At 34.3% G+C, this 20,763-nt stretch overlaps 2 non-coding genes across 2 annotated transcripts; both read right to left on the bottom strand.

Moving 5' to 3' along the window:
- Nucleotides 1-4,888: 4,888 nt before the first annotated feature.
- Nucleotides 4,889-5,084, bottom strand: LOC148861920 (U2 spliceosomal RNA). Its single transcript, XR_016095146.1, has one exon. It is a non-coding gene; the product is annotated as a U2 spliceosomal RNA (small nuclear RNA).
- A 741-nt stretch (nucleotides 5,085-5,825) lies between these two features.
- Nucleotides 5,826-5,986, bottom strand: LOC148861919 (U1 spliceosomal RNA). The gene has a single exon (XR_016095412.1). It is a non-coding gene; the product is annotated as a U1 spliceosomal RNA (small nuclear RNA).
- Between the last annotated feature and the right edge of the window lie 14,777 nt (nucleotides 5,987-20,763).

Genomic DNA, 20,763 nt, shown 5'->3' with positions numbered 1-20,763 from the left:
GTTTCATCCTCCCTCTTTCACTCTATTTATATCCCTTTACTTTCCCCCTTTGTCTTTATTTTGGTGATGTGGGACTCCAGCAATTCTGAGGCTAGATATCCGAATGCTTGAAGCTTAATAGCTAATTGTAAAACGAAGATGCACAGCGAACGCATATGAAAACAGGGGAGATCCGGATACATCCTTACTAAGGCTCCACAAACTCCGTTACCATTCTCCACAGAAACACCATATCCAGCAAATTAATTAATGTAAGCACCATTGGTATACTTGTATGATCTTTAACAAAGCCTGATTCACTGCTTGTGCTAAGATTGAGTTTGACGTTAGAGCATATGATTGGTTAGACCAGGCAAGTATGTTTCATCCTCACCTCACCTGTTTGGCTATCCATCTGGGACATTGGAAGAGAACTGAAAGCAAGAGAGATCTGTTTGGGATTATAATCACTCAATGGGTTTTTTTACCTCAAAACTATCTTCTTTATTTGGGTAAGTACATTTACTAATGTTCTTTTATTTTACAGGTAAATAACATAATGACTGTTTTAGCCAAAAAATCTATTATTAAAAGGGGCAACCTCATCCCATCCAAGTGTTGACAACTTTTTCCATGTAAGAAATATATTTATCCACCTGGGAGATGGGCATTACTTACTTAGGTAAGTAACACCCAAAGAAAATAAATTTTCAATGCCCCTTTAATAAGATTTTTGAGAATAGGGAACAAAGTTTTAATAATTAATTGTTTCCATTCTTTATAAATTTCTTTCAAATGTCTTAAGTCCACACAAGATACAAGGAATTGGTGCTGGTTTTATTCCTGGTGATTTGGAGGTTGATCTCATTGATGAAGTTATTCACTGAAACATCAGTGACTATACAAAAGGCATTCATAAAAGTAAATAAATTGTCCACATCTACAGCTGTAAGTCAGTCCTGGTTAGGTCAGGTTGGGGTTAACCCAATAACTTTGGGTTGGGTTATTCACCTCTTTTTTGCTAAAATGTTCTTAATTTCTTAGCTTTTTAGACTTGAGATTAGTGGATTAAGGTTAACTTACTAACATTATTATATGTAAAAGGGTGTTTTAGGAGTACTACATTTATGCTAAAAGGGCAGCTCGTGCATGAGGCTTCCACCAATGTCAGGTCTGAGGAGGGACAAATGCATACAGCCTCACCCTTGCAGATGCACTGAGGGTCTGTTTCCAAGATTAAACCCTTGGAAAATTATGTTACAAAGAGGCTTTAGGAGTACTGATTTATGTTACAGTAAATTTCATGTACGCAATAGATCTGTGAACCTATAGACTACAGGTTTCAATGTTGACAAGGTTAAGTGTCCATCGTACCCATATATAACTTGTACTTTTCGTAGAATTCTTGCACACTATATTTTGATTGGGTCTTTTGGCTGCAATATAGGCTTAGTTTGGAAAAGTACAAATATAAATATGTGTAGTATAAATACATACAAAATAATACAAAATACAATGTTTTGCACTCTGCATGTTGTAGTATAAATACATACAACAGACTAGTTTGGGTCTTTGCTCTTTGGAATTTTAAGGTTTATCCACCAATTACTTTAGTTCCATGTCCAACATCTGTTGCATCAATTAGATGTCTAGTTGGGTCGTTAATTAGGTGCATATTACAGGCTCATTTGATTTTTTATTTATTAAATTTGTTATGTCTGTAATTTCTAGATATCAAGTGATTAGCTATTGAAACTGCAAAGCTTCTTGCACTGAAAGAAGGTTTATTGGTAAGTTCTCTACCCTTTGATGATAAAAGACCTTCATTTTTCTCTGTTCTCTGGAATAAGCAAATCAAATTTCAAAATCTGTATCTGTATGTAGATTTCTCTAGTTCGTGGATTATTTTCCTTTTTAGTTTTATGATATTAGAGATCATTGATTACAGGTTGGGATATCATCAGGTGCTGCAACTGCTGCTGCACTTAAAATTGCAGAGAGATTTGAAGTTTGTTTTGTAGTTAGCTGCAAAAACAAGATGTATAAGATTTGCACTTTTTTGCAGCTGTTGGGATTCTATTTGAAAACATTTTGGGAGTTGAATGAACTTGATATCTCATATTATTAGTGATGAGGGCTGATTTGGCCCGACCTAGTAAGAGGGGACACGTGGACACGACCTAATCAAGAGATGACAATTCAGCTTAACGTAACCAGTCCGCAGCAGATCGAGCTCGGGTACCCAACCACCCTGAGCTAAAGTGACCTCGGGACAAGGCCACCTCGAGACGAGATCGCCTCGGTACCAGATCGCAACAAGAACACCTCGATGCCAAGGCACTTCGACACTCAACCCAGTTCGGAACTTAAAGACATTAGTTTGGGGATACCGACATGCCACTACGTAGTGATCTTGAAAACCCCTCCAACGGATCTCGAGCCTCACGGGATCACGCCGGGCGGAATTGATGAACCTTATCGGTTGGCAGCATTATCTTCCAACTTACACGGAAACGGATCTTATCGTGACGATGATCCCGGAACCGATTTGTAAAACCCGCGAGGACTCCATTATATAAAGGCTCCACCCCTGGTGGTTCAAGGCATGTGTGATTTCTATGCTCTTTAGCTCACTGCAGTCTTAAATTATTTCAGTTCGCAACCAGTATACTAACTTAAGTATCGGAGCGACCTTGTCGGGCTAGCAACCCCGAGTTCTCTAGTCCTACTTTTGCATATCAACTTAGTCCGTCGTCTGCCTGGAAGCCAGATCACCTCCAGGAAGGAGCAGTTAGATCGCGCAGCATCAATTACTTCAATCATATTGAATTTTTGTCACAAAGGATCTGCCAAACAGGACTACTCGAGGCAATCTTGGGAGATCTTTCAGAGCAAACTTTTACTTGTTTGGATGATTGTTGCATTGTTATGAATGTCAGTTTTTGAAATCCACAAACACATACAAGTAAGAGAAGAACGAGAAAAAGAAAGGCAGAAATGACAAGAATGAAGAGATCAAGTTTTGTGATTGGAATAATCTGGTCATGCTAATTTAACTAGTTGCAATGCCACTTGGAATGATAGGATGTTTCAGATGTGTGGTGTCAGATGATTTGTAAAGCATCCAAGAAAAAATTATTTGTTTTGGGCATGTTTGAGAGTGCTCAAGTTTAAAAAAAAAAAGTGCTTATTTGAATAAGCATTTATTTACATTTGGCATCAACTTTTTAAGTGCTTATTTTAATATTCATATTGGGCATTTGGTAGACTTTTTCTCTAATAAGCACTTAGATAAGCATTTGTGACTATTTTGTCTTTTATTTTCTTTCAAATTTTCAAATTATATCCTTATGAAAGTACTTTTATTAATCTACTTTTATGAAAACACTTTTACAAAGAATTTTTATATAAAAATACTTTTATGAAAGTACTTTTACAAAATTCAACTAAGGATAATTTTATATGTGGTATTTTTAAATTCAACCAGGGATAATTTTGAAAGAAAAAAAAATAAAAAGTGATAAGCAGTTAAAAAAAGAAACTGGAAATTTGGGCTTAAAAAATAAGCACTTGTTTCGGGCTTGTTTCCCAAATACCAATAAGTGCTTAATGGCCCAAATAAATACTTATTTTTATGCACTCACAAACATGGCCTTAATAATCTTGTTTTGAAAGGTTAAGGTATGCAATTGGTTAAAAAGTGACATCACTGAAATAAAACCTTTGAATTAGTATTCCTACCTGTCTAAATTTTAGACATTTCTCTTGAAGCTTATTAACTTTCTATATAGGAAAGAAAAACGAAGTAGTACTAATTCCCATCAAGAAAATTTAAGTACTACTAATAAATCTCTGATGCATTTTCCCAAAGAAAAATAAAACCTCATTCACATATAGCAAATGGGAGGGGAATTTAGCTTGGTATACAAAATTCACCCATACCTTACATTTCTGCTGATTCTACATTCCTGTACTATTTTAGTTTCATTTGAAATTTAGATCATCAAGCTGTTTCATTTCATTCTTGTTTTCTTCAACCTTATGTTGTCAGAAATGACTCGTTTTGCCGTTATGCAGGTGATTTTCCCCAGATTTGGTAAGCGCTACCTGTCATCTGTGCTGTTTGATTCCATGAGAAAGGAGGCAGAAAGCATGGTTTTTGAGTAATAAGATGTCTCTGAAGTTCAGGAGTTTTATCTGTTTTTTTTCTTGGTTTCCTTGTTGTTATTTGTGTCTCTTTCGTTATTTGTCCTAATAATTTGAAAGCTTTTTAATGTCGTACAACAGAAGGCAGCTTAGATGGACCTCGAATTGAAAGCTTTCTAATGTTTGATAGTTCAGCAAAAAGTTTGATCCATTGAAGTTTATAAAGGCTGCACGACTTCTGTATTCATGCATTTCGTGTTGCAGTCTGCAGATAAGCAAAAAGTTTGATCTGTGAACCAAAGGGACCCTACATGTCCACTAATCACAAGTCACGAGATGAATTTAAGGCTGTATTGCAGTCTGCAGATGGCGAAGTTCTGTTAGAGCTTCTCAATGGTTATTTGAACCCATGAGTCATGATCTTAGCTAGTTTTTGTTTTAGCTTTTCTTTTTCAGTAAAAGATGAAGAAACATACATTACATAAACTAAAACACAGGTAACCGCTTCACAACCTCAGAACAAGCTCGATTCTGGCAAGAAAGTGAGCCACTGAACTCTATTTTAAACTTGAGTAGCTATGATACTCTAATATCATCAAAACAAGAAAACAGATATCTTGTAGAGTAGTAGAATTCCCCCTATAAAAAGGTCTGCCAGACATTATTAGAAACAGATGAACATTACATCAAATGCTTATTACAAGTCTCTGTATAATAGCTCAAAACACTGATTAGAACAGTGAAAGATTTAAACAATGAATTGGTGGGGTGCACAAGGCCCGTGCAGTAGTGCAACGCATAGGCGACGCACGAGGACCCCAGTAGCAAGCTACAGTAGTTGGTCTTCCCCCTAGTAAAATGAATTTAATATCATGTGGACCGAAGGCCCACGTATCAGATATTAAACTGATAAGAACAGATACTACACTTCATCTTAGCCAAAAGGCCGAGAAAGGTATGAATTAATAGTTGTCTTCCAGCACTTTTTATAGTCCACGCTAACTCTTCTGTTCTTCTCAACAGCCGATGTGGGATTAAAGTCCTCCTTTCCTTCCCCGCCATTCATTAGTTCAAGATCACGCTGGTGTAGTCATCTATGAATCATCCGCCCAGCGCCCAGCGGTCGTTTGGTCCAAGACCCACCACTCTCTTGCCTGTTCAAAAAGCCTTCGCCTGAGCTTTTTCAAGGGTCCGAGTGTGTTCATCAAAGAATTATCTGGGTTGGCCAGTTTTTCCATGGTTATTCTTAAATAGCCATGTTTATATATGGTTTTCCAACAGTTTGGACTGTTCAGCCCAGAACTATTCAAGCAACCGGTTCTATTTTCATCTTTGAGACACTCCTTTGTCAAAAAAAAGAAAACCGTCGTCCAGATCAAACAGGTCAAGCGTTCCTGGATCAACGGATCATTGATCAAGTCAACTATTTTTGGTCAAAAAAATTGTCGTTTAGGTCAAAAACACAGATATATATTGTTCTGATCCAATGAATTGAAATTGTATTTCCGTTTTACTTTGAATTTTTCCTGGTAGAAAACTCAGAAAGGATCACAATGAGTAGACTGTAGTCGGCAAAATAGTAAAGATATTCCTAAAATTACCAAAGATGGGATAACACGTGAGATCAAAACTGGGAAAATGGGACTAAGAAGTGGCCTCATTGGCAAAACAGGGAGTAAAACTTGAAATTTGGAATTGGATAGGGGCCGCGCGAACGCGTACCCCCGCTGCCACAAATTATGACGCACACTCTCCCACTTGGGGAGATGTTAGGCGGACACCCCTCCCTTCGTGCAATGGAGGTCGCCAACCTAGGCCATGAGCCTTCTTGATGACCCATCGACCCCGTCCAGGTAAGTATGTTTTGACATTCCTTTTTCATTGTATTTATACTCCTTTATTTTCTTCTCTTTTTCTTATTTAGGCGATGTGGGACTCCGTAGCCACTCAAAGTTTAACTCTCAATAGTTTTTAAAGCATCCCGCACGCTACCCGTGGTAAAGTCCGTTTTGCAGTCTGCAAATGGCTAAGTTGTGTGATCCCTTGCGTCATGATCTTAGTTCCTCTTTTAGCCTTTTCTTTTTCCTTTTGGTAAAGATAAATCTAATTTATAGATAAAAAGAAAAAAAAAATAAAGTTGAACAAAGCAGCAGACAGGAAGGCGGGGAGAAAAACCACTCCCCAACCTTCGATTAAGCTCCCACTCACAAATAAAGTGAGCAGTACTATTCCAATGTCTACTAACAAAATGTCCCAGACTATTTGAGGAGACCAAAAAACGAAGACTTTGAGCAGCTCTGCTCTAATATCATCAAACAACATTTTTATCAGCCACCAGAACCGAGTCCCCTTAAGGCCTTGACAAAAACAGAACCGAATCCGTTTCGATGCACACATTATAATTTTTCAAAATTGATTGACAGTACCCAACTTGACCACACATTATAATTTTTATTGCAGATCAACCCAGAAAATAATCCAAATGATAAAGATATTAACACTTCCAGAATCAGAAAGCACATTTTTTACGATGAATTGGTGGGATGCGCCGGGCCCTTGCCGTAGTGCAAAGCATGGGCGACGCGCGAGGACCCCAGTAGCAAATTATTAATCAAGCCTTTTGGCTCTACTTCATTATAATTGGCATCTCAAATTTTACTTGGTAAATTGTAATTTGACAATAAATTCCTGCAATAAAACCTAATATGAGAATGAACCTTGTTTTGTTTTTAAATAAAAATAACAATTTTCACCAGGGCAGTAACTTGGCAGGTCTAACTTGAGCTTTTGCATAGATTGGGTCCAAAGTTAAAATATTAGGGATGCATGGGCCTAGGCTGACCCTCAACTTGACCAAAGAATACTCTTACACAAGTGAAATATATTCACAAAAAGGAGGTGAACAACTACAATTGGGGGCCAACCAAGGGGTGGTTAGTTGGTGTGTTAGTTGGTTCACTCTAGCATTGACGTGGAATTGGTTCTTACAACCATCGATTTGGGGAAAGGGGGTTATTAGTGGTGAAAGGAACCAAATATACCAAAAAAACACCTACAATCAAAGAACTAACATGGTAACAAAGGTAAATACAATAGTATCCTATTTATGTAGAGTATAAAAGATAATGTGAACTAATAAAGCCTATTTTTTATACAATTCATCCTCAAGTAATGAAAAAAAAAAGGGAAATAAAACATCTTTTGAGCCACCCATTTGAATCCCCATCTCTACCAATTTATGTTGGTTGTAAGGATCAAAGTTTTTTTTTCAGGTAAATTGCTAAAATCTCCCTTGAAGTTTCTAACCGCAAGGTTCAAAATCATGGTTAGGTAATAAAATTTTTAAAATAGAAAATTACAAAAAATTAGACACATTTACGATATTTTTATCAATAAAATAAAAAAATAAGTGTAATAAACAAGAATTGTTTTTATTGGTAATGAAAATGGAATACATAATTTAAAATTAACCAAAAATGAAATTATTTTATTGTTTGGAAAAGATCAATAGTTCAATATTTGGGTCAAACATGTTAACCTTTAATGTCATAAACAAATAATAAAAGTTAATAAAATATAAAATACATAAATTTTTCAAAAAAAACATTTAGGCACATGTATAATATCACATATTTATCATATTAAACAAAATGTAAGTGTGATATATTAGAATTATTTTTACACAAAAAATACAAAAAAAAAAGTTATAGAAAAAATTGGACACATCTATAATTACATATTTACATTATTATTAAAAATATGAATTTGTGGAACTTTCTTTTGACTAAAATACTCATTTTTGAATTTAATCCCTATTCAACTATGAGTTTTAAATTGTAAATTGAACTACTACTTTTCACCTTTACCCCATTCAATTTCCTCCATTTAAATCTTTCATTTTTTTTTATAAATAAACAAAATACAGATATATAAAAAAGATTAAATATTACAAAAAGAAGAATCTAGCCAAGCAAATAGGTATATCAATGGTATTTGAAACTTCACAACTCGACCCGATTATCACATATATGGATGAGGTGTTTATATAATCAGATTTGGATTTTCAATCAACATCCGATTAATAATAAACAAAAAATATAAATGCAAAAAATAAAAAATACATAAAGTTTATAGGAAATTTTGTATTACTATCATTATTATCGTCTAGAATTTCCATGTGCAAATCACGTGCACACCTACTAGTATTATAATATATAAATAGAGTATTAGGCTGTCAAGGAAAAATAAGCCCCAAAAATTGAGTATAAAAAAAGTGCATATGCTAAGATGGTCGAGTGGAAAAACTATAAGGGATATGGTTATAGAGATATGAAGTCATTCAAATGAGCCTAAGAATACCACTAAAAGGTGATAAAATGAGGCAATGTAGACCAAGATGGTCTGTTTACTTGCATAGAAGACCACCTACAACCAATGTTCAAAGTATTGACATGATACAACCTGTTATCAGGAGTATCGTATTGTATTGGCAATGCCGAAATGTTCTTTTAAGGCTAATACCAAAATCCTTTTATTTTAAATGACAAATCATGTTTAACCTTTCCCCTATGATATTAACAAAAAAAAAAAGAAAACTAAAAAAAAGGTAATGCATGTGGTACAATGTATTCATACACCCCTTTTGTCGCATCAAAGTATATTGATACTTCAAATCTTGCCTACAATGCACATAAGAGGAAGTAATTTGTTATTAATTGAAGGGACTAGAAGGGCAAGAACAAACCAAAATGGATATGGTCCAAAAATGCAAGCCAAGTCACAATCTAGCCTACACCCCCACTTAAATGTATTGCATCCAAGCTTGAAAATTGCAAGTGAATTAGGGTATGACTGATTATAGCGATAGTCACAATACTAATATTTACCTTTATTTTACTAAAGAAAAATGTACATTTTTCTATAGAAAATGTTAAAGTTTACAACTTCCTTAAGTCTCTATTTTGACTTTGGATAATCGGTTAAATGACGTATTAGGTACCAAATAAAAAAATGGGCTTAATTTGTAATAATGTACATGTATATATTTTTGCCCGATTACCCATTCTAGGTCATCACTTTACCTGTTTAACAGTTACTATCATCAATTCAACATTGCAACAATAATAATGTTTCAGAGTATATGGAAAGCTTAAATATGTGGCAATTTCAATGTTTCTATGTTTCTTTCATAAGGATTGCTTAAAATTCTCAAAAAGTCTTTTAAATAACTTAAATAATGGGTTGCTTTTTAACAAAACCTTTTAAACAAATAATAACAATTCAAGGGAGGGTTTGGTGAAGAAAGGAGAGAATAGGGGAAAATTATGGTTCAAAATAGAGATGAAGGTGATTTTGTTTCCATGTAAACAATTGTGATTTTCAGTGAACTGTGATTTGGGTGGTTGATGATTAAGAACTCCTTTTTCCCTTTCCACATGGACTATTGAGAATCCTGGGTAACGTGAAGGTAGTGGTGGAAATTGGCGGGTTGGTTTGGGTTGAGCTTCAACCCGACCCATCTAACCTGCCAACCCACTAATGACCCAATTATATAAAATTAAATGGGTTGTTCAACCCAAACCCGCCTTGATCCAATCCAACCCGCCCAAACCCATTAATCATATATTTATGTACTTAAAACAAAATAACTAACCCCCATTTGATAAATAAGTTGATCATAGCTTGGTGGTAATAGTAGTTGTTATTTACACAAGTGGTGAAAGTTTAAACCACATTATATGCATGCTAATCTTACATAAGTGGCGAAGCCATTTAACTATATTCGGGTTTTAGGTTTAACCGAACCACTTAGGTTCAAACCAGTCAGACCAACTTAAACTATCTAATTGGATTGCCTTTGAGCTAATCACAGAAAGAGTGATTGAACCATTTGGATTCGGATTAGTCAATGGCGGATTAACTTGGACCAACCCATATCTGGGTTGTGCATGGGTTTGGGACCGAACCAACTGGTCTGAAGCGGGTCCAATGAAGTAAATCAGGTCCGTCCAAATTCAGGTTAGTTGTGTAGATACGGGTCAAAACGGGTGACATGGACTAGGTCAAGGCAAGCATGCCGGATTTTGGGCCAGGTTAGCTCAAATCTGGGCCAACCCATCCCATCCGGTCCCATTCTGGATTTAGGTCAGCCCAGATCAGCCTAATCTAGATCGGGTTGGGTTTGGACTGGGTTGGCCGACCCAAATGAAGCAAATTGAGGTGATTGGGTTTTCTCATATTTAAACCGAGTTGAACTGGTCCAGACTCAAGTCATGTTGATTTGAGGCAAACTAATTTTAGTAAAAAATTAATAGAAAATTAATACATTAAATATAAATTATTTCACTCAAATGAAGAAAACTAAAAAAAGGCTAAGGAATTAATACTTGTATCTTTAGCGGTTAATTGGTTTATTTGCGATACAGTTTCAATTTTGATTTTTAAAATTTCGGTTTATTCGAGTCGTTTTTAACCTAATAAACCGAATGCTCACCCCTAACAATGGGAAAGAGTGAGTAAGAGAATTGAGATAGGGTAAAGGAGAAAGGATATAGCGTTCAAAGAGGAATTAACAAAAGGGGCATGGAAGAATGGGAGGGTTGCTGACAAGGACCAATACAAGAACGCACTTATCATTTTATAAAAAAATGCGCTATTTAATATGGGAAAATTTCTTAAACTACCCCTATTGTTTATCTAATTGATAGACTGTACTCTTACTATTTAACTATCGTCTTAGAGTACCCCTAAGTTTTCTTACTATTGACTATCTTTACCCCTACCGTTAGCATTTGTTAATGTTCTGTCAAAGTTCATATACATGTGACACCACATGACATATAATTTTTTTAAAATCCAATACTACCCTTCATCCATCTTTCTCTTCACTTCCCCTTTTCCTCTCTTCAACCTTATCTTATTTGCCTCAACTGCAGTGGGTGCAGCAGCAGCTCCGACACCAGTGACACCACTATCTCATCTTTCTTCTCCTATCTTCTAAACCAAAAACAATTTCCACCATTCAATGATTTTCTACTTTGTTGCATGCTTCAGAATCCTACACAATAGTTGATTATTTTTTGGGTTCTATAACGGACCTAACATTCTAGTGCTAAAAAGTCGGTGCCAAGTACATGGAACAAAAAACAAAGCCATGTTTCGTCTTCATCATCATCTTGCACTTGAACGAATAACACAAGATTGAAGTTTGCAGCAACGGTGGCAGCAATAACAACTATGGTGGAGACTCTTCAGTTTTTGATTGAGGGTAGGAACGACTTTAGTTTTCCAACGGAGGAAGTGATGTCAAGAAGGGTAGGAATCAACAACGATTGATATGGCTTCTCCAATGACAAAGGCTCCTACTGTGACTAAAACTGTTGTTGCATCCTTCGCTCCTAGTTGCAGATCCAAATTCCGCCTTCCCCTGTTTCACCATCCACTAGCAGCCGTGAAAAACAGAGGTAGCGGGAATGGGATGTAGGAGGGAACAAAAAAAAATAAAGGAACAAAAAAAAAGAGAGAAAGGGAGACAGAAGAGAGAGAGAGAGGGGGGAAGAGAAGACCATCGTTGCAACTCATGTGAGATTGAGTGAAGGCTTCAAGAAGATTAAGCTCAAAGAAGAACCAAAGGTGCAGATATGGCAGTAGGAAGAAGAAAGGAACATTAAAGCTTTTGATTGGTTGGAGGAGAGGCGCAATGGGAAAAATGGGTAAGGAGAGATATCAGTTCATAGATGAAAAATCCAAAAAGGAAAGTGGAAGAAGATGAGAAGAAATGTGGGGATCTCATTGAAACATAGGAAGAGCTAAAACTTTCAAGGGTTCAATTGATGAGACAATAAAGATTGAAGAGAAATTTGGGGATCTTGCACTAGTTGACAATGATGAGAAGAAGGTAGTTGAATCGAAGGGTGCAAAAGCTGTAAATAGAAATAGATCGAGAGAGATGAATGGAGGTGGTGGTGACAGTTTGAGGTTTAGGATATGGAAAAGGTTGGGTGGTGGTGGCGGAGGCGGGAGATGGTGGTGCTATGGTATGGGTGGAAAAAGGAGAGGTTTCCGATGGGATAACTCTCCACCAATTATCTCTCAGACCTATAACGGCATATCTTTCCATCAATTATCCCTACCATTTTCTATCCTCTCATAACCTCCTTGTATATAGTTGTCGTGCCCCTTTTTTCTATCAATAAACATTGATTTTGATGTCAACAAAATATAATGCCTAACACCTTCTTTTGTTTTCATTACTTTGTCAAATGAATAGTAGGGGAATGGGTGGCCTTTACGATTGTTGTTGGGGTGTGTCTCTTGACGGGTTTGTTGAAGCCCTCAAAATTAGTACTAGTCTCACAATAAGATATTTGCAGTAAAAGTGGTGCTACGTCGAATCCCACAGGGAACAAATCAGTAATCTCTTAGTCGAATGGATACTATAATTGAGTGGAAAATTTTAATAACTAAAATTAAAAGAATAAGAAAACAATAACAAACTAAACGAACAAGAGAAAATCAGTCTTACCAAATTCTGGTTCAAGGGTTCGGGTTGAATCGATTGGCCATCGATCCTAGGTACATTTCAGCATTCTTGCAATTCAAGCATTTAACTTTAGATTTATTATGATAGCCATAATAAACCTTGTGTTTTCCTAATTCAGTTGACCAAACCCAGCATTCGATCAACACTTATCACCACTCAACTAGGTACGATTGCGTCCATATTAAACAGTGATAGCATTAAGATTTGTGAAAATAGTTAAACCAAAATAACAATAATTGAGATAGCTGCAATTACTGAATCTTGTCCCATCGATTCCTTTAGGTTGAACCATGTTAAAACATTGGTCAAAGGTTGTCACGAACAATTGATCCAAAAAGGTATCAACCTAATTGCTACTTGCACCATTATTCGTGACAATTACGGATCACCGAAATCATGGATAGCAGTAGGAAGATCAACATTAATTCAGTTTGTCAAACTAATTAACATCAACATCCAATAAAAATATGCACAAGAATCAATGAATACTTGAATTAGAAAGCAAGAAAATAAAATAACTACAGAACCTCACAATGACACAATCGAACCTCACCCCTTGAACCAGAAAAAGAAGCTTAGCTGCTCATGATCTGCACAATCTCCATGCTTTTCTTCTCCATAGCCGAACTACCCTTTTGAGCTTCTTGGTCTTCTTGATGATCTCTTGGATCTGGGAGTGAGTGATGCCTAAAGCTGGTTCGCCCCCCTCTTTATATAGCCAAAGGAGATGGTTGTTTTCCAACTCCTTATAGGAAATCATCTTATCTTTAGGAAGTCTTGATCTTCTTTGAACTAACCATATCCTATCTCTTATCTAATGATCTAATCTCAATCTTTAGAGATTACATTCGAAATTTGGACTCTTAACTCTTGAATTCGAGTTGGGCTGCTACAAGGTATTTCTGTGAGTTGGGCTTAAGTTGTGAAATGGGCCTGGCTGCGAACTTGTTCCGACTTCGGGCTCATTTTCGTACTCAATTCGGGCCGAATCTATCAAAATCCAAAACATGAAAGTTGTGGGTTTTTCTTTCATCTTTCTAATGTTTCTCGAATTATCCAATTCAGAGTTCGGAATTGAGAGTTAGGCCCAGATTACTGACTGTCGCTAGACTATGCAAAATCACCTGATTTGCCCTGTTTTCTTCTAATTGCCTTCTTTATTGCCCTGAATCGAAATACAAGAGTAATAGTCCATTTAAGTGCTAAATAAATATAAAATAATGAATATTAGAGGACAAAAATAGGGTTCTTTTTTGTCTCATCATCTCTACAGCAGTGAACGTGATGGAAATAAGTGTTACCCCCCTCTTAGATGACTTATAGATGGTGGCATTTACCATATTCATATTTGAACCCATAATATTTCAACAGATGGAGCTTTTCATTATGAACATTTGGATTTCATATTCGGCACCTTGCTATAGTAGATAAGGGCTTTGGACAGAGCACATGATTTTGGTTGGGCTAATCGAGAAGTTATCGACAACATCAAAGGCTATAAGAAGAATTGAGGTTAGGGACGATAATAATGTTTTCGAGTAAATTTTGTAGGAGATGATTCCACAAACTTGATTACCGATATTAAATGCATCCTTCATTCTTGGTTGCATATTCAAATTCCAAATTCTGCCCTCCCTTATTCCATTGTCCACCAATGATGCAACCACACTCCCTCCCTTTCTTTGGACCTATAGTCTCTCTTTTTATCTATCTCTCTATGTCCCGCCCTTTTCCTATTTCGTTGTGAAACTTTGAAAGAGAATAATGGGTAAAATATTCTTTTTCGTTATTCCATTAATAGTGTTAATGGTATTGAAGTTTTAGACAATTGTTAAAAAACTTAGGGGGTACTCTAAGACAATAGTTAAACAGTAAGAGTATAATTTGTCAATTAGTTAAAAAGTGTGGATAGTTTAAAAAATTTGCCCTTAATTATATATCCAATGCAAGAATGCATTTCTAGAGACATAACGCTTTGAAATTCACATTTATGAAATTCAAATGCACCATTAACCAACGTGTGAAAGGGATTTCTAAGACATGTGCCCGTTTGGCGCATCTTTTTGGAAATATCTTCTGGTAGCTCTTACAGTCAAAAGACGCATTGAGATTTTTCATGAAGATCTGAGCAGTCCGAAGCTAGTTTGGCATTATCACGTCTTTTTGTGTCTTTCCGTGCGATAATAAAACACGAAAAACATGAAAAACTTCATTTGAAACTTCCCAAAATCAGCCTAAAATGGGCTTCTCAGATTTTTTCGGCACTCCGACTTTTAGCGGCTAGATCTTCTATGTACCAAACGAGAATAGTCTGAAAGACCGTGTGGAAAGGCATGCTAAACAAGCCCATAATTTTGAAATCACATATGCTAATATGTTTTACATGAATAATGTGATATTTCATCATATTCTCTTAGATTGGTTGCATTTATTTTCATCTTTCCACAAAGGTTTTCACATTCGATTTTCTCATAAAGCATAAATTTCAATACTTATTCCATTTTCACAAATGCTTCATTTGCTTAGAAATAGATGATGCTTTTGAAATTGAAATATGATATTTATTATACTATAAAAAACATGCTATTTAATTATTTATCCAATACAATATGGCATATCTACAAACATAACATTTTAGAATTCATGTTTATGAAATTCAAATACACTATTAACTAACGCAATAAGGCATTTTATAGACACACTGTTTTGAAACCATGTCTTCTAACCTGCATTACGAAAAAATGCATTGTTTTCTCCTCTTCTCTTAGATCGGTTATTTCATTTTGCTTTTTTTTTTATTTTTTTTACAAAGTTTTTTACAATCAAGTTTATCAAAAGGCATGGATTCCAATACTTGTTTTTTTTTTACAAATGCTTCACTCACTTAAAAATAAATAATGCTTTCGAAATTCAATTACATTATTTATCCTTTTATAAAAAAAAACACTATTTAACTATTTTTCCAACTTAAAAGGCATTTTTAGAGACATACCATTTTAAAATTCACGTTTATAAAATTCAAATACACTATTAACCGACACATAAAGGGATTTCTAGAGATACATTCTTTTAATCACATTTGCTAATCTATCTTATAGAAAGATATTTCCTCATATTCTCGTAGATTGGTTTACTTTCATTTTGCTATTTTTATCTTTATACATAAGTTTTCACAGCCTAGTTTATGACAAGGAATAGATTCCAATACTTGTTCCATTTTTGCAAATATTTCAATTGCTTAGAAATAGATAGCATTTTCAAAATTCAAATATACTATTTATCCTTTTATAAAAGAAATGATATTTCATTATTTATCTAGTGCAAAAGGCATTTTTAGAAACAATGTTATGAATTCTCATTTACAAAATCCAAATACACTATTAACTAGTGCATAATGGTATTTTCTAGAAATACACAATTTTGAAATCACGTTTTCTAATTGAAGAATGCATTATTTTCTCATTTTCTCTTAGGTTGATTTTTTTATTTTGTTATTTTCATATTTCCATAAAGGTTTTCACAACTAAAATCCTCACAATGCATTGAATCCACTTGTTCAGGTGATGGTTGAGTTGGCAAAGGACCACATGGCAACTTCCACAACCAGCCTCTATCTAGCCACGTCGATACCATGTGTAACGGAAGAGCACATCTAAGGAGTGTCCTACATGGACAAAGAAGCAGACTCTGCCGAGGAAGAGGAAACCTCCCAAAGACCTCACGCGAACGACTTCATCCGAACAACCTCGAAAGAACTATCCATCTAGGGCACGAACACCCACCTATAAATGGGTATTCCCCGCTCGAGGTAAGGGACCTTTGTTTGGAAGAACACTCTTTGAATATCTTTGCACTATCTCTTTGACTCGGACCAATATTATTTAAACCTGCTCGGCCCAACCACCTTTTTCTCTACCCAACTGACTTGAGCGTCGGAGTACCTACCCGGGGAATAACTCGTTGGGCCTTTGACCTTTCTCTTGGTTGTAAATCTCAATGCACAGCTTCGTCCTTCCACCTCGGCTTTGTCTAGTTGGTAGGACTATTTGATTGTGTTCTCCGTTCGGAACACCTTAGATCGGACAACATCACCAATAGTTTAATTTTCACAATTACTTTACTTGCTTAGAAATAAACTATAACCCTAGGGGATAAATCGTTGGGCCTCTGACATTTCTCTTGGTTGTAGATCTCAGTGTGCGACTTCGCCCTTCCACCTCAGTCTCGTCCAGTTGACAGAATTATCTAATTGTATCATTGGTTCGGAACACCTCAGATCGGACAACATCACCAATAGTTGTTTAATTTTCACAAATGCTTTACTTGGTTAAAAATAGATTGTAATTTTGATTGTATTATTCTTTAAACTTTTATAGAAATTCTAAAAAAGACAACTCAAATATAGAAAAAACACACACACACACGATGGTGCTAAACACAATTATACTAATCTAGATCAATTCCATCTATACACTATAATCACTTCTTGATGTTGGGTGAGGAAGAAATAAATAATTTAAAAGAAACCATTTACATTTATTCACTTGTTTTCCTGATACAATGGTAAAGAAATAATTGGTGTATGTGTTGTGCAATTGATAGAGGAATAAGGCGATTAATATAAGTAAAAAAAGTCAAATTATTAATATATCCTTGATATTGCTTTGATAACTGGGTTCTCAGTTGATGAAGATGAGATTATATTATAAGGAGATGGCACGCTAGAGAGCACACGCTTGTACAATATATTTAATAACATGGAAAAGTGAAAATTAATGCAAAGACAATTTCAAATGCTATACTTACAAATTATTACAAAAAATACAAATAAACATATAAGAAGATAATTTTGTATATATTTTCAGTTTTTCATTTACTAAGTCAAATAAACAAATTGGTAAGTATTCGCCTAAGTACATTGACGATTTGAGTAAAGTTTCTACTTGTAATTGGGGGAAAGTAGCTATATATTTAGGATTTTTTAATTGGATCTATTCAACATGAGGGCAGACATATATTTCTCGTATATATTACAAGTTTTCCAAATTGAAAATTTCCTAATTAATCTAATTAATTGTTCATAGAATAATATGCTATATTGTTTATTTCTTAATTACTGTAATTAATTATTTATAGCATATTTGAATAAGAGGTTTGTATGCAGATATGATTTGGAAGCTTTAATGCCTCTAAACTATTTAATATATTTTTCATTATTTCAATAGTATTTTAAAATTTTAGATTATTTGTATTTTATATTCTTATTATCAAATATTTTTAAATATATTATAATTAGTTTTTGTTTTTGATAAAATTCTAAATTAATTACATAATTTCGTTCTTTAATCTATTTTTTGTTTTTTAAATAACATTTAAAATATGATTTAGTTATTAAATTTTCTGATATTTAAAATTTAGTGAACTATAATATTATTTAGTTATTTAAATAATTTATTGATTATTTAACTTTTTAACATATTAATTATTAAATTTAATAATCTATAAAATTAACATTTACATTGTTATCACATAATTTTGTTATTAACTTTGTAAAATATAAAATTGTTATTAATTTAAATATTTATGAAATATATTATAATTATTTTTTATTTTTAAGAATATTTTTAAATTCATTACACAATTTCATGATTTCAACGATTTTAAATTTAGTTATGTTAAATATTTAGTTATTTACATGTTGGAATAATATTTTAAATTTTATTTATTTTAATGTTATTATATATTATTAAATATTTTGCTATATAATTATTCAGATATTTTTAATATTTTGCTTTTGAAATGTTCAAATAATGTTTTAATTTTATATTTTTATTATTTAAATAATTTTATTATTAAATTAAATATTCCACAAAATTATAATTTATATTGTTATTTTTTAATTTTGTAATGAATTTTCTGAAAATATAATTTTATTAATAATCTGAATATTTTTAAATGTGTTATTTTTATCTTTATAATAAATATTTTAAAGTTATTACCTAATTCTGTTATAGTATTTAAATATTTCTTAAACTTTTTATTTCAAACTTTCTTTAATTCAAACTTTGGGCCAGTTTGGAAGGGTTTTCACGTAGATGCACCCAACTTGGGTAGCCTATAAGTAATGTTTGGAAGGAGTGTAAATGGATTGAATTCGGCTCTAATTAGGCAATATATGAATTAAAATCCGATTATAAAATTCATATATGAATTCAATTCGATAATTGGCATATATTAAAAATAAATGTTTGAAACTTTTAATTCAAATTCAAATAATAAATATTTGAAAGTTGATTTGATTCGAATTTGACCTGTTAATTATTTTATGTAATTAATAAATGTATAAAATAAATATTTTATTTATGTATATTATATAAATACATAAATCATTTTTATAACTTAAATATTATATATATATATAAAGTGTATACAATATTTAAATATTTATATATTATACATAAGAATTAAATAATTGATAGATATTTATCAAATTGAATCATACTATATCCTAATTCAATTCAATTATATAGATATCGAATTTAAAAGGGATTATAGCTTATAAGGGCAACTTTTGGGCCCTAATATCAATAAAATTAAATACTTTTAATAAAATTTTAAAAATAGGTTAACTTTTTAAAAATAATATCAAATAAGGGCAAAATTACTGCTCATCTTCTTCCTCTTTCAAACCATCATCAACGCCACCGCCAGCCATTGTCTCCGGCAACACCTCAGCCTACCTCCACTGCCTTCACCTCTACCTAATGCCGCCACCTCCGCCTCCAGCAACATTGCCGGAGGTGGGCGGAGGCAGGCGGTGACGACGGTGTTGGTTAGAGAGAAACTTACTTGCGAAGTTGTTATTCTTGGTCAAATTAACTTGGTGTCCTCGTAGTTGTTCAATTTCAATGATTGGCCACTGCACCAATTGTTTCCCACTTGAATCGAGTTAGAGATGCATTGGGATTGCCTGCAAAATGTATCCCATAGAATTTTATTGATCTTCTCCTTCATTCTGATTAAATTTCCCAACTTCAGCCGAAGGGCATCGATAGAGGAAATTGAAATTGTTGACCCAGGTGAAAAACTGAGCCACTTTCTGAATCGGAAAGGATTACTGGAAAGCAAACTATGAGAAATAAACTGGGTCTAGGAAGCATTAATTCAGACATTAGATGCAAATCGTGCAATCTATGAGATGAAGAACAGAGATGTTCAAAAACACTAATCAGATTGGTTTGGTTTTGATTAATTACCTGAACTCCAGACCATCCCTTCTTTACATCATCGGCTACGCTAGAGGATTCATTTATCCAACCCCACAATATCCTCCTCTTCTTCGAGTCATCTAAAAATGTTTTCGAAGTGTAATTTTCCGTAGTCATATCTCAGGCCTGAGCCATTGTCTACAGAGCCAGAATTGGGAGTGTATTGATCCTTGGCAGGATCATAAGTACCAATTATGTAATACTCGTGTTTGGTATCACCCAAGCTCACCTTAAGCACATGCTTAACACCCCGATTAATGACTGAAGTATCGAGATCCATTTTGCCATTGAGAGAGACTGGGAAGAAATCTGGGCATTCCCACATTTCAGTGTTGTCCGACAAATGGAGTGGGTGTTGATCTTGTCGGAGGTGGGCGGAGGTGGTGGTGTTGGGCAGAGGCGGAGGCGTTGTCGGAGGCAGCTGTGGGCGACAATGCTCATGATGATTTGCAAGAGAAAAAAAAAAAGATAAACAGTATTTTTGTCCATATTATTTTTTAAAAGTTAATTTATTCTTAAAATTTTATTAAAAATATTATTTTTATTAATATTAAAACTCAAAAGTTGTCCTTATCAAATATAATCCCAATTTAAAATCAGATTTTAGAATATCGTTGACAAGTGAAAACTCTGGAAAACCCAAAATACAAATCGAGAGTGCTTCCAAACGGGGCCCTTTGTGACCTCACCTTTAGTCATTTTACTCGACTTGACCCGCGCTTGTCAGGCATGGTGGGCTTGGCAATTCGAGTAATTCTCTCTCCGAGTCATATACTCCTTTCTTTGGATATTCGACTCGTCCGAGTACTTTTACTCGGTGCGGACTTC

Source organism: Nelumbo lutea, chromosome 4 (assembly GCF_056320005.1).
Source record: "Nelumbo lutea isolate HS-2025 chromosome 4, American lotus-T2T, whole genome shotgun sequence".
Taxonomy (NCBI): Eukaryota; Viridiplantae; Streptophyta; class Magnoliopsida; order Proteales; family Nelumbonaceae; genus Nelumbo; species Nelumbo lutea.
Note: the sequence above shows the minus strand (reverse complement) of the source record. Positions and strands in the feature narration are given on the sequence as shown.